Source organism: Ursus americanus, chromosome 19 (assembly GCF_024610735.1).
Source record: "Ursus americanus isolate L20-20 chromosome 19, mUrsAme1.1.p, whole genome shotgun sequence".
Lineage (NCBI taxonomy): Eukaryota > Metazoa > Chordata > Mammalia > Carnivora > Ursidae > Ursus > Ursus americanus.
In genome coordinates this window covers 15221922-15234965 of record NC_142145.1, presented here as the reverse complement: position 1 = coordinate 15234965, position 13044 = coordinate 15221922, and the positions used below count along the sequence as shown (strand labels likewise).

At 40.4% G+C, this 13044-nt stretch overlaps 1 protein-coding gene across 1 annotated transcript in view; it reads left to right on the top strand.

Moving 5' to 3' along the window:
* LOC123787432 (glutamate decarboxylase 1-like) overlaps window positions 1-13044 on the top strand; it is a 227589-nt gene that overhangs the window by 17587 nt on the left and 196958 nt on the right. The window contains exon 2 of the mRNA XM_087869770.1: window positions 7112-7203. The gene's annotated coding sequence lies outside the window, so the exon portion shown is untranslated. The remainder of the gene's footprint in view (window positions 1-7111; window positions 7204-13044) is intronic.

Genomic DNA, 13044 nt, shown 5'->3' with positions numbered 1-13044 from the left:
AATCAATGAAACATAAATGAATAAAGAATGATAATGAGGTCTTTACGTATTATTCCATGAAAAATCATAGGCCAACTATTACCATATTTTATGTCATTTTTTAATAACTTAAAATTTAATCAATACCTGTCCATAAGTTCACTTTGAATTACCTGTCTAAGAGCTCAACTTAGTATATTTTAAACAGATTTAAAATATTGGCTTATAACTCAAGATTTTACTCTCTGTATTGTATTGAAGAAGAAAATGCAAACTAGAAAATAGGACAATCAGGTTGGAAATAAAGCACAAAGAAAGAAATCAGTGTTGATTAATGATCATGTTTGTTATATAACAGATACTAAAACACAGGATAATTCAGGGTAATTTTTTTGAAGGTCTGCAAGCAGGAAAATCAATTTTCTTAGACAAATCTGTCAAAAAATGAGCTTTCATGTCTAAATTAAAGTAGATAAGAATTGTTTTTACTTGCAAATTGCTGTAGATTTTTCAGAGGGGTAGAAAAATATACATTAATTTTACCTGCTTTTTAAATGAAGAGTAAAAACTATTAAATGCATGCAACTTCGGTTATTTACAATCTTTTATTGTAGATCTGTTTGTTTATGTTTATATATTATAACTTACCTATTTTATTATAAAACTTAGTTCATTTAAAAATCTTTAAGGTTGTACGTAGTGACAGTTCAGAAAAGAGGATGCAGATGAGAAAAAAGATGATGAGTTAGAAAGGAAAGAGAGAAAGCAAAGTGGGAGAGAAGCAGAGAAGAATAAAGAATTGTGGAAAAAGAGCAGAGACAAGAAGGAAAAGAAAGGACCCTTCGCCAGAAGGGCTAGAGAAAACAGCCATCATGTGCCAGTCTGACCTCCGTCCCCCAGCTTCAGCTGTTTCTGCTGTGACCCATAGATATTTTTGAGGGCTGGTTTGCAGATCTTACAGGTTTTGGTCATTTTTCTCTGCTGAACTCACTTTGAACTTGGTCCTGTGCAACCGTGCATGGGCAGGGTGACAATACACAAGGCTCCCTCACTGTCACAGCTTCCAGCCCTTCTGTCGCTGGGCTTCAGGTCTAATTACATTATCTGTCAGAGGGTTTCGGCAGCGTGCATCTGGGAACAAAGTCCTTCTCTCTCTTTGTTACCCATTTTGTCTCCTTTGAAGTAAATCGAAACTTTAGCTAACTGAAAATCGATAACCCGTGCCTCTTTTCTCAGGAGTGTTTTCGTTCTTACTTCTTCAGTGCAATTAGTTCTGTTTCCCAACCCTGCCACCTCAGCGATTCTTAAAAGTTGCAAAGTACACAATAGTCAGATACCCAGTTAACATTCATTGTCTTTGCAATGTCCAGAACGTCTCTAGCTTGGATGTCTTTTAGACATTCTGCTTGAAGAGACAGTCCCACTTTTCAGTTTATGTGTAGAATGCCGCAGAGATGCTGTTACAGTCGTAAAGCATTCATGTACGTGCACTGCTCCTAATGAAATGTAATTGCCATCAAAGAGCTTATAATGTATTTGGCAAAGTATGATATAGATTCACAAAAAGGTATAATAATGGCATGCTGGTAGAAGAAAAAAGAGCTAAATGCTACAAAAATATTATGGGAAATAGATTTCTTTCTTTCTTTTTTTTTTTAAGGAGAGGGAGAGAGAGAATCTTAAGCAGGCTCCACACCCAGCATGGAGCGTGGCGTGGGGCTCCATCTCACAACCCAGAGATCAGGACCTGAGCCGAAATCAAGAGTCGGACGCTTAACTGACTGAGCCACCCAGGCACCCATGGGAGATGTATTTCTTAGGGTGGAATTCTTTTCTTGATTTTCCCAACCGTGATGAAGGTGCTAATGTTGTTTTATTTGCCTGGGTATAATTGAGTCAGTTTACATCATAACCCCATCCAGCTCACCTGGTTGGTCCTGAAAAACCCAGGGGATTGAGGTGGAAGGCAGTAGACTATAATAAAATTAGCTAAGTTAGTAATTCCAGTTTCTGTTGGGTGGTACTGGAGATTTAATAAAGATTTCTTACAGTCTTGAGTGCTTTATGTGGCACATAATAAAGTGGAGAGAGAAAACCAACAATAATTTCTGATGATTAATTTAACTTTTTGGTTTGTTTCTTAGCGCCTTTGCTAGGCACGTGGAATCCAGGGTGAATAAGTCATGGTTCGTGGCACTAGGAGGCTCATGGGAAAGTGTGTGTGTGTGGGGGGGCACAGAAATGAACATGTCATTGTATCAGATTTTCATGCTCTGTGTTTTCCAAAAGAGAGCATAAAATATCAAAACATTTATTATATGTACTGTCATAGATCTCTTAATAGGTGGTTCATTCCATTATCAAATATTCAGGAATGAAGCTTGTTTTTGCCCAGGTCCTGGGTATTCCCAATCATATAAGGCACAGTCCCTGCTCCCAACATACTCTGAAGGAGAAAAGAAAGTAGAGCATTACCTTGGTCCATTTGGGATGCTTTAAACAAATATCATAGACTGGGTGGTTTATAAATAACAGAAATTTATTTCTCCCAGTTTTGGAGGCTGGAAGGCCAAAGTAAAGCCATTTGCAGATTTCGTGTCTGGTGAAAGCCTGCTTCCTAGTAAATAGAAGGCTGTCTTTTCACTGTGTCCTCACGTGGCAGAAGGGGGAAGGGAGCTCTCTGGGGCCTCTTCTGTAAAGGCACTGATTCCATTCATAGGGATTCCACCCAGAAGGCTTAATCACCTCCCAAAGGACCCACTTCCAAATACCATCACATTGGACTACGTTTCAACCTGTGAATTTTGGGGGGACACAAACATTCAGTCCTTAGTAAACAGACCTGTTGAACAAAGTGTCTGGAGTATTATACAACCTTGGGCATTCTTTTTCCCATCTGTAAACTGAAATATCTTAATAGCCTTCTGTGGGAATTAGGTAAGTTTTTGTACGTAAAACACTTTGTTATGTTTGTCTCATGGCAAAGCAGATAGAAGATAGGAGCTGTTATTATTTTAAATGGGTATGTATAGGATGTTCTGGGAGTACCCAAGAGGGAAACTTGTAAATCAGTTGGGGGGAGACCATGGAATACTGCAAGGAAGAGAAAATAGTAGCTTATAGAAGGTTGCTTTGAGACAATGAGGACAATGAGGAAAAAGGGAAAGGACTTTCTTTGTAGGTAGAGGCAACCTGTTTGGAGGGTTGAAGAAGCAAGGACACATGCACTTTAGAGGACTCACAATGGTTAATGTGGCTAAAGAAGTAGAGACAGGTGGGAGTTGGGGGGTAGGGGTTACTCAGTGGGAGAGGCTGGTGAGTAATCCTTTGAGAAAGGTAGGCAGTGGCCAGGCGTTTCAAACTCCTCTAAGGAATATGAATGATTAAAGTATGGGTTTTGGAGTTAGAATGATTGGGATGAAACCCAACTCTAACACTTAACTGGCTGTGTGGTCTTCGGAAGTCATAGAGTACTGTCTACATTGCAGTTTTTAGTCTGTTAAATAAAGATAATAATAGTTATTAATTCACAGGAAATGTAAATGAGGTAAGGTAATATAATGAATGTACATTACATTAATGTTGCTATTATTTGTTGAATGTTTATTATTAGCCTAAAAGTTATGGGAATCAAAGAAGGATTTTAAGCAGGGAGTGATTTTATCTGAATTATGGAGTGGTCACTGGATGAGCGATGGAGATACTGGGTTATGGTGAAGGGGTTGCAGAGTTTGAATATGGGGAGAGTCCATGAGATGGCTTTTGTAGGCTGAGAAATGAGAAACCAAAATCATGGCCATAGGTATGGAGAGGAGGGGAAAGATAAAGGGATTTTAAGGAGGTTGCAGCCATAGATTTAGTGATTAATTCAGTATGGAGAATGTCTGAGTGAGAAGGAGGAGTGAAAACTTCTTCTTTTTCTTCTATCTTCTTCTTTGACTTGGCTGAATTAAGTATCAGAATCATTCACTGATGTGGGGGAACACATCAGAAAGTTAAGGAAAAAACCAAAAAGTGCAGTCACATTTTGAGTTGAGGAGGGGAGGACCACAGGATATCCAAGCAGACACGTGCAGTAGATAGTTGGGCACATAGATCTAGAGTCAGCAGAAGCTTCTGGAATAGAGGTAAAAAATAGGAATCAGGGTGTAAAGAATAATTAGAGCCTTGGAAGAGAACACTTAGGGAGAATAAACAGATAGGAAGGGCTGAAGATGGAACCAAATGTGGAACCAAGCAGAGAAGATCCTTTGAATGAAACTGAGAAGGAATGGCTTGAGAGGTAGGAGGAAACCAGAAGACTGTAATGCCACAGGAGCTTAGTAAATGTTTCAAAATAGAAAATGGAAAATTGTCAAATACCCAGAAAAGTGTGGAACGCTCAAGTATTGGATATTTGGGCTTCAAAAACCAGAAAACATAATATACAAAAATCAAATTTTATCTCAGGTAACAAGAAATAGAGTTGGAATGGCCCTGGAGTTGGTTTACTCAGTGGTTCATCCATTTCATTGACATGTATACATATTCGTGATATGCTATTGCCATGATAAAGGTTTACCAATTTAGGCTGGTTAATATTATGATCCTAAAATCACCACGCAATTCCAGATGGCACATCAACTGCCAGAGGTGGGGAGAAGAGTCTTTTTCCCCCCTGTCTCTTATATTAGCAAGGGAAACTTTTCCAGAAAGTGCGCAACAGACTTCTCACATTTTGTTGTAGGCTGAATAGTGGCCCCTTGGGATGGCCCAGTCGTAATCCCTGGAACCTGTGAATCAGTTGGGTTATGTGCAAAGGGGAGCTAAAGCTGCAATAGAATTAGGTGGCTCATGAGCTGATCTTGAGATGGAGACATTATCCTGCATTATCTGGGTGGGCCCAGCTTAATCATGAGGGATCTTATAAGTGGAAGAAGGAGACAAGAGGGAGAACCAGAGAGATGACAATGTGAGGATGACTTGGCCAATGTCGCTGGCTTTGAAAATGGGGAAGTGGGCCTGACTGAGCCTAGGAATTCAGGCAGTCTCTAGATGGTAGAAAAGGCAAGAAAGTGGATTCTCCTTCAGAGCTTCAGGAATGGATGTTGCCCTGTTAACCCCTTGATTTTAGCCCAGTGAAACACATTTTGGACTTCTGACCTTCCGGACTCTTAAGATACTTGTTGTGCTGTTTTAAGCCATGAAGTTTGCGATAAGATGTAAAAGTAGCCATAGAAAATGAATACATACCTCATTGGCCAGAGTTATAGCAAATACCCTTGCCTAAACTCCCTGTCAAAGGGAATGAGATTTTCTAAACTGGCTGAAGCAATCATTAAGCATATGGTCCCCTGATTCCTGAAAAGAAGGGAAAAATGTCGAAAAGATGATAAACTTTGTCAGGTAAGGATAGGAAGGTATCCATTAGATTTGACAATCAGGAGGCCAGTAATAATCTAGAGAGAGGAAATTCAGTAGGTGGTAAGAAATTGGTGGCAGAAAAAATAAAATATTTTAAATTTACTTGTACATAAGTAAAAGGCAGTATTAAAATCTAATGACTTACTATAGATGTCCATCTCTATAGATGTCAAACTGTTTTTGTTTGTTTTATTTTAATATGTGTAATATTTGTATTGGTTCTCTTTTCTTTCTTTTCTTTCTTTCTTTCTTTCTTTCTTTCTTTCTTTCTTTCTTTCTTTCTTTCTTTCTTTCTTTCGATAGGGACAGAGCCAGATGGGAAGAAGAGCAAGAGAGGTAGAAGATGAAAGAGAGGGGATGTTAGAGGATGAAATTCCCTTAAGACTTTCTCTTAGATCAAATACGTTCACATTTTTACTGTAAGAATATACTCCGGTGGGAAATCTGTAAAAGGGCAAGCCATCATTTTAGGGTATAAATAACAGTCTTCTAACTCACTTACTTTAGACGTTCTGATTTTTCTATAATGGTTATTCACATGCTAGAGATATTTGCAGTCCACGATTAATTTATCTACGGCTCCACTTGTACATAGCATCATTTCAGTGAAAGCTACAGTTAAGAAGTTTCGAATTATGGTATCTGCTAGAATTTGTGCTGATTTCTGAGTACAGATTGCAACTTCATGAGGGAACTCTCCTGAGATTTCTTGTCAGGGGTGTCTTATATTTGGAATCTCCTTTAATAAGGTATTTTGGTGCTTCAGAAATTCAGCCTTTTGGATACACTTCAAGAGGCATCGACCATCTCCCTGGGATGGCTACAGGAGGACAATGGGACTGGGCAAGCTGAGTGGCCTCTTGCAATTCTGCATCTCTGAGTCTGTGAATGCTGCTCTTTAGCAGCATTGTAAACCAGTTTTTACAATTTATCTTTCCTTTCAGATTGCGTGGGGTAGATTTGCCCTGGTGTGCTGTTCCATGTTCATTTATTAAAATAACCATGGGGTGAGGGGTGGGGAACAGATGCCCATACGAACAGGCTGGAAGTACTCACTGTGATGCATAAAAACTCCCTGCTATGTATGAGATTGGAGGAAAGTAAATAATCAGTGGAGGCGGGAAGTTTGTTACCGATTGCACAGCAACCCCACAATGTTTCTGTTATCATCAGCTCTTTTCCCTAAGCTCCAAAGCTCTTTTTGCAAAACCATTTTCTCTATTGTCACATCTCCTTGCCTCCTAGTCAGGTTCTCGCAACAGCTGACTTGCTTTCCTATTTTACAGAGACTAGAGAGTTCCCAAAAAGTGAGCTACTCAGATGTCCTTCTAGACCTTGGAACCTGACCCCCCCCCCATTCTTTCCCTCTTCTTCCCTTTCATGATACAATTCAATGGTCGTATTAATCATGTTTTTAATATTCTGTTTATTATAATGTTTTGACATCCTAAAAGAACCTTTCTGCTTGGAGAGAGATTGCCCGTCTGGGAGCTAGTCAGTTCTTAGGGGTAGCAAAGGACTCAGCTTGGATATGCCTCATGCAAATTAACCAACCCAGAGCTCTATCTCCTCTACCTGGCCTGTACGCCTAAGCTCATATCCCCTGCCTTAGCCAACCCGGGGCCAGGTACCAAGCAACTAGACACCACCCTTAGCCCAGAGCCCACTGGTAGTAATCAAACTAGCTAATCCTAATGATTTATTTTGCCCTGCCTTGCCTTTCCTACAGAAACTCCATTAAAAGCCGTGGCCTAAGTGCTACCCACGCTCTGTCAGCTGCCTCCTGATCAAAACCTGGCATTCTTCCTGTGGCCCTGAATGGTGAGTTGTGCTTCCTTTTTTTAAGGGAATTGTCACATGAAACTTCCGTTTCATTCAATAGCATTGACCTTTCCTGTTGTCCCTTAGTCACCTTTGTAAATTAAGACTTGGGTGCACCACAAAGGCATTCCCCACCCCCCCACTCTGACGGTAATCCCTCTACCTGTTCTCTGGACTCGGGATATTTTGATTGCTCCCTCTCCTATATTTTTCATCTTGTCTTCTCTATTACTGGCCCTTTCTTATAAACTTAAACTGGTGCCTCCCAATGAATAAAATCAACAATAGCAACAAACGAAGCTTCATAAAAGCACCCCAGCAACCACGAGGCGTCATTATCACCATAAGCAACATCAATAACTCTCCCTGTTTGTCTTTCCTTTCACACTGTATTACCTGAGAAGTTTGAGATGTTTCTATAATAGGTGCTTCCACTGCCTCATTCTCTCCTGAGCTCCTCGTAACCTGGCTTCTGCCTGCTCGCTCTGTGTTGATAAGGGGCGGCTAAGCTCTGTAGATACTGTCATTCCTTCTCTCATGTGGCCTCTCCCCCTAGCAAGGCCTCTCTCCCTTCAGTGTTGGAGTTACTCATCATGTTGCCGAAGCCCCTCCTCTTTTCTCACCGGAACATCCCTCCCTGGATGTTCTCCAGTCCCACAGCTTTAATGAGCGTCTGTGTGTTGATATACTGAAAATACGATGATATGCTAATGACACAATTGGATAATGATATGCTAATACTGATGATATGATGATAGTGTGCCGATACTGCTGATGATTCCCTCCCGAACAACAGATTTCTCTATCAGTCATGCTGTGTCTAAAGCTGAAATCATCCCTACCAAACTGTGATGGTTATTTTTGTGTGTCCATCTGACTGACCTAAAGGATGCCCAGATAATAATGGTAAATGGTAAAACATTATTTCTGGGTCTGTTTGCGAGGGTGTCTCTGGCAGAGATTAGCACTTGATTCAGTGGACTGAGTTAGAAGGTCCACTCTCACCCATGTGGGCGGGCACCATCCTGTCCACGGGGGCCTGAGAGGAACAAAACGTGAGGGAAGAACAAATTCTCTGTCCTTGAGCTGGGGTGTTATCTTCTCCTGTCAGACATCAGAGCTCCTTGTTTTTGGCCTTCAGACTCCAGGACTTACACTAATGGTCCTCCCTTCTTAGGCCTTTGGACTCACACGGAATTATACCACCAGCTTTCCTGGATCTCTAGTGTGTAGACAACAGATTGTGGGACTTCTCAGCCTCCATAAACACATGAGCCAATTCCTATAACAAATCTCCTCATATATATCTGTGTATCCTATTGGTTCTCTTTCATTGGAGAACACTGACTCATCTATAAACCTCCTTTTGTTATGTTTCCTATTTCAAAGGAAACCAGTATCCATCCAGTTTCCTCAACTAGAAAACAAATTAACATACTTGCTTTCCCTCTCTCTTACTATCTCACACTTAACAAATTGATTCATTCTGCTACCTCAGTGTTTCCTGTATTCATTCATTTCTGTCCATCTGACCTAACTCCCTAGTTGTTTTCACCATAATCTTTTCCCCAGCTGACATCAAATGGTCATCTGGGTGTCCAGATTCCAAATGTATCCCTCTGCTGCAGGCAACACGATCACTCCCCTGCTCAAATCCTCCTGTGGTAGTCCATTGTTCTTATCATACAGTCAGACCTTAAATTGGCTTGTGAGGTGCTTTTAGGTGTGACTCCTGACTATCTCTCATCTCCTGCTTCTTACTCTGTGCAAAACACAGCCCTTTCTTTGCATACTTTTCTTTGATGGAACTTTGGATCTTGGCCTTCTTGTTCTCTGTTCTCTTTTAATTCACAAAATGATTGGGTCAGTTCTACCCATTTTTAGATTTTAGCTTTAATGCTACTTCTTCTGGTAAGCTTTTCCCATTTGCTGAACCCCGGGTTGCAGGTTAGTTTCTCTAGAAGCAAAAGTCGCGATGGAGATTGGGGTGTGAGTTGTTTATTAGGGATCAACTCCAGTGACAGGAAAGGAACAGGGAGCAGGATTGAGCAAAGGACAGAATCAGATGACAGTGTAGCCTTGACAAAACCTTGGCCAATCTGGCGGGATGTTCTGGAATGAATATTGCCAATTAGAGTTGTCTACTGTGGACTGCAATGGCCCAGCCTACTTCCGTCCAGCTTGCTCCCTCACTGGAGACAGGCTGCCACAGGACGGAGGTGATGGTAGGTGAGGCACAGCCGGAAGTTGCTGACTGCTGGAATGGGGACAGCTCTGTCTCCTGGACATACTCCCCACCGCTGGTCAGCATGGCCCTCATTGCATCTGAGCAGCTCTACCATTGTTTTCACTGTTTGCCCTGTATCATTGCACCACTGTGCCCTATCTTATTTGCTTTTTGGGTGTTAGACTCATCTACTTTCTGTAAGCTTCAGTGGGCAAATGCACCGTTTTTGTCTTGCTCACCATTGTCATCTCAGTACGGGGCATAGGCTTGATCTACAGCAGCGCTCAATAACGATTTCTGGAATACATGCATTTTGGGATCTATTTTCTTTTTTTAAAAAAGATTTTATTTATTTTTAAGAGAGAGAGAGAGCACGAGCCAGGGGTAGGGGACAGAGGGAGAGAGAGAAGCAAACCCCCTACTGAGTAGGGAGCCTGATGGGGGGACTTGATCCCAGGACCCTGAGATCATGACCTGAGTTGAAGGCAGATGCTTAACTGACTGAGCCACCCAGGCGCCCCTGAGATCTATTTTCTTAATGTTTTTCCTCCTGTTGATTGCTGACACCTTCCTTAAATTTCAGCTCAGTTATTTGCCTTGATTTAGAGTCCTCCAGATATTCTAATTATAGCACAGTAAAACCCAACAAATTAAGAACATCGTTCCCATTCATTTTTGGGGAAGGGTTCAGATATCTAGAAATAGGAAATTTCTACAAAACTGAACAGTGTCGATAGTAGGGAGGATCTACAGGCAAGGAAAATTTATTCCAGACAAAATATTTCAGGCTGCTTCCCATGTTTCCTCCTGAAGACCTACCTACTCTTCTCACTTATGAAAATTTCATGGGATAGGAAAAATTTGGGAGTGCTAAGACCACCTGAAACCCTTTATTTTTTATTATCACTCGTTATCCCGACTGATGAAATTGTAGTAACATGTGCAAAGGAGAAGAAACAGCGTGAAAAGGATCGCAAAATGGCTGCCTAAGGGTACGTGTGGAAGTGTTTTATCTTGCACAGGTTTGAAAAAGTTGTTGCCAACATTTAAAAATTGGACAATTTCACATAATTCAGATTCCAGCTTCTTCTGGGGGAAAAAAAAAGATCCGGCAACTTTGGGTACGTGTTTCCGCTTGCCAAAAATTGGTTGGGGCTGAAGTTGTGTCTCCATTGCTTCCTTTGATATGGCTTAACTTCACTATTTTGCCACAATCCCCACTTTTCTGTATTATTTACAAATCTAATTAACCTTCCTCACTTGCGTTACTTGCAGGTGCTTATAGGTACTTAACTCTGGATGATTGCTGGTGATAGCAGTTTTCAGAGATAACTGTCTTGGGGATAGGCTTCAACCAAGGCAATGCCATGGACTAGGAGTCCGTGGCAACTCTATTAAGTTGACTCTTCCACCCCATCGAATTGATTGTTCAATCCTGTTGAGTTGACTACTTAACCCTAATAAGTGACTAGGTACATGGAAACTACTAGGAAAGGGAGGTTTGCTTTTATTTTTATTTCTTTGTTTTTTTGTAAAACAAATCTCACTTTTTTAAAACATATTTTGTATTAAGTTTTTAAAATTTTAATTCCAGTATAGGTAACATACAGTGTTATATTAGGGGAGGTTTGCTTTTAAATAGCAATGAACAGTTTAACTGGAATTCACTTCATTTTAACTACTGATATTTACTGATCACTGCATGAAATGTTGGTTTTCTCAAGAGGAATTCTGTATTCATTTTCCTTGCACGTGACTGTAATGATTAGGAGCCTCGTAGTAAGTTAGGAGGTACAATTTGCGAAGCCTGTAGGGTTTCCTGCCTAGTTAGATATTGAAGCACGCCACTGTATAGGAACATTCAGCTCCATTTGAGAACTTTTTGGTCCGCTTGACACTAAAGCCTTGGGCAATTCAGTACCTTCTGATAACTGAGTGTGATGGCCAGCTCTTACCTGTGCCCTTACTTCAGGGTTTCTCTTAATCCTTGTCTCTGGAACGTTCATGAATAGCACTGCCTAGTATTCAGAAGTGAAATACCCAGTCTTTGTTAGATTTTATCTGTTATCAACCATACCTCCTCCCTTTCCTGCTAAAGTGAAATGAATTTCACTGTGCCTGGGAATCTACTTTGTGTAGAAGCGAACTTTTATCCAGTGTTAAATTCATGATTTCCAAAAGTTTTTTGGTAATTGTTTGGGGGCACTTACCTAAGTCTACTGATATGTACTTTGCCTGGCCTAAACCAGTAGATAAATGAAAGGCCAGTTACAAAGTTGTTGTTGTGAAATTAAACTTATTCCTGCCACTAACTGATAACAACATTAATAATATAGTTTATATAGGTGCACTCATTACCATATATAAAATATCTATGACAAACATTAAATCAGCAATCTACATCTTTTTCCGAGGTGCTTCTTAATGCCTTTCTATACATCAAGTTGTGTGTTTTGGGGCATGCAAACCAGTTTAAAACCTGAAATCACAGTTGGGAAGGTAAGTCTTCTGTAAAAATTGTCTCTATATATCAAGGTCAATTAGAAACCCATTTCTGTTTTGAAATCTTTTATTCTTAGTTATCTATATAACATTTACCTCCATTAGGACGGCTAATTCAAAGCTAGAAATCGATCCTAAGTTATAGTGTGCTTATTTAAGTCAGAAAAAGGCACTATGAACTGAAGTCAGCTAAGATAGAGCTAATTACATAGCTAACGGTGGCACATAATGGGCCATAATATTTTTAGTAAAACAGGGAAAAGAAGAATTATCTAGAATTTAGACACAAGACTCTAAAGAAGTAGCTTACAGAGGTTACAGAAGCTGTGAGACCTCTGGGATGTGCTTCTGGTTTTTTAGATTTCTTTTGCTGTTGATTCTCTTCAGTTCTTCAACTGATAGTGAATTCGAATAAAAATGCAGAGCCATGGAACAGAAGAAGAGAACTGTAGCAATGTCTGTATCAAATAATTCTATCCACTCTAGAATTTCTTTCAAATATTCTTATAAAACATTTAAGAAGTAAGCTATTTCAGTTCTCAACAGCAAGTCGCAGGATAAAATAATTGATATCTTCCAGTGCAATTTACTCTTGGTTTTCATGTGTGGCTTTCAGACTGTCATCTTCAAAGATCTCATAATCTACCAGCTCTTTAGAAAACTTGAAAGCCTGTGGTGTTTTAAAATATGTTCATAAAGTGATTGAAACTCCTCCCACAAGAAGTAGAGCCTTCCTTTGACTATCACCAGAATTAGTGACTTGCTTTTAGGAAGTAGAATAACATAGAAGTGATAGTGTGTAACTTCTGAGACTAGGTCGTAAAAGGCCGTTAGGGCTTTCTTCTTGCTCTTTTTCACATCACCTGCTTTGGGAGAAGGCGGCTCTCATGTCATGTGTAGCATCATGGAAGCCTCTAGCCAACATTTAACAAGAAAGTGAGGCCCCTTGCTAACAGCCTTGTGATGAACCATTGTAAGTGGACGCTTCAGCTCCAATTCAGTGTTGAGATGACTGCAGCTTTGGCTCGCAGCTGAGACCCTGAGCCAGAACCACCCAACTAAACTGCTCTGACTCCTGATCAGCAAAACTTCCAGAGAATAAACACTTGCTG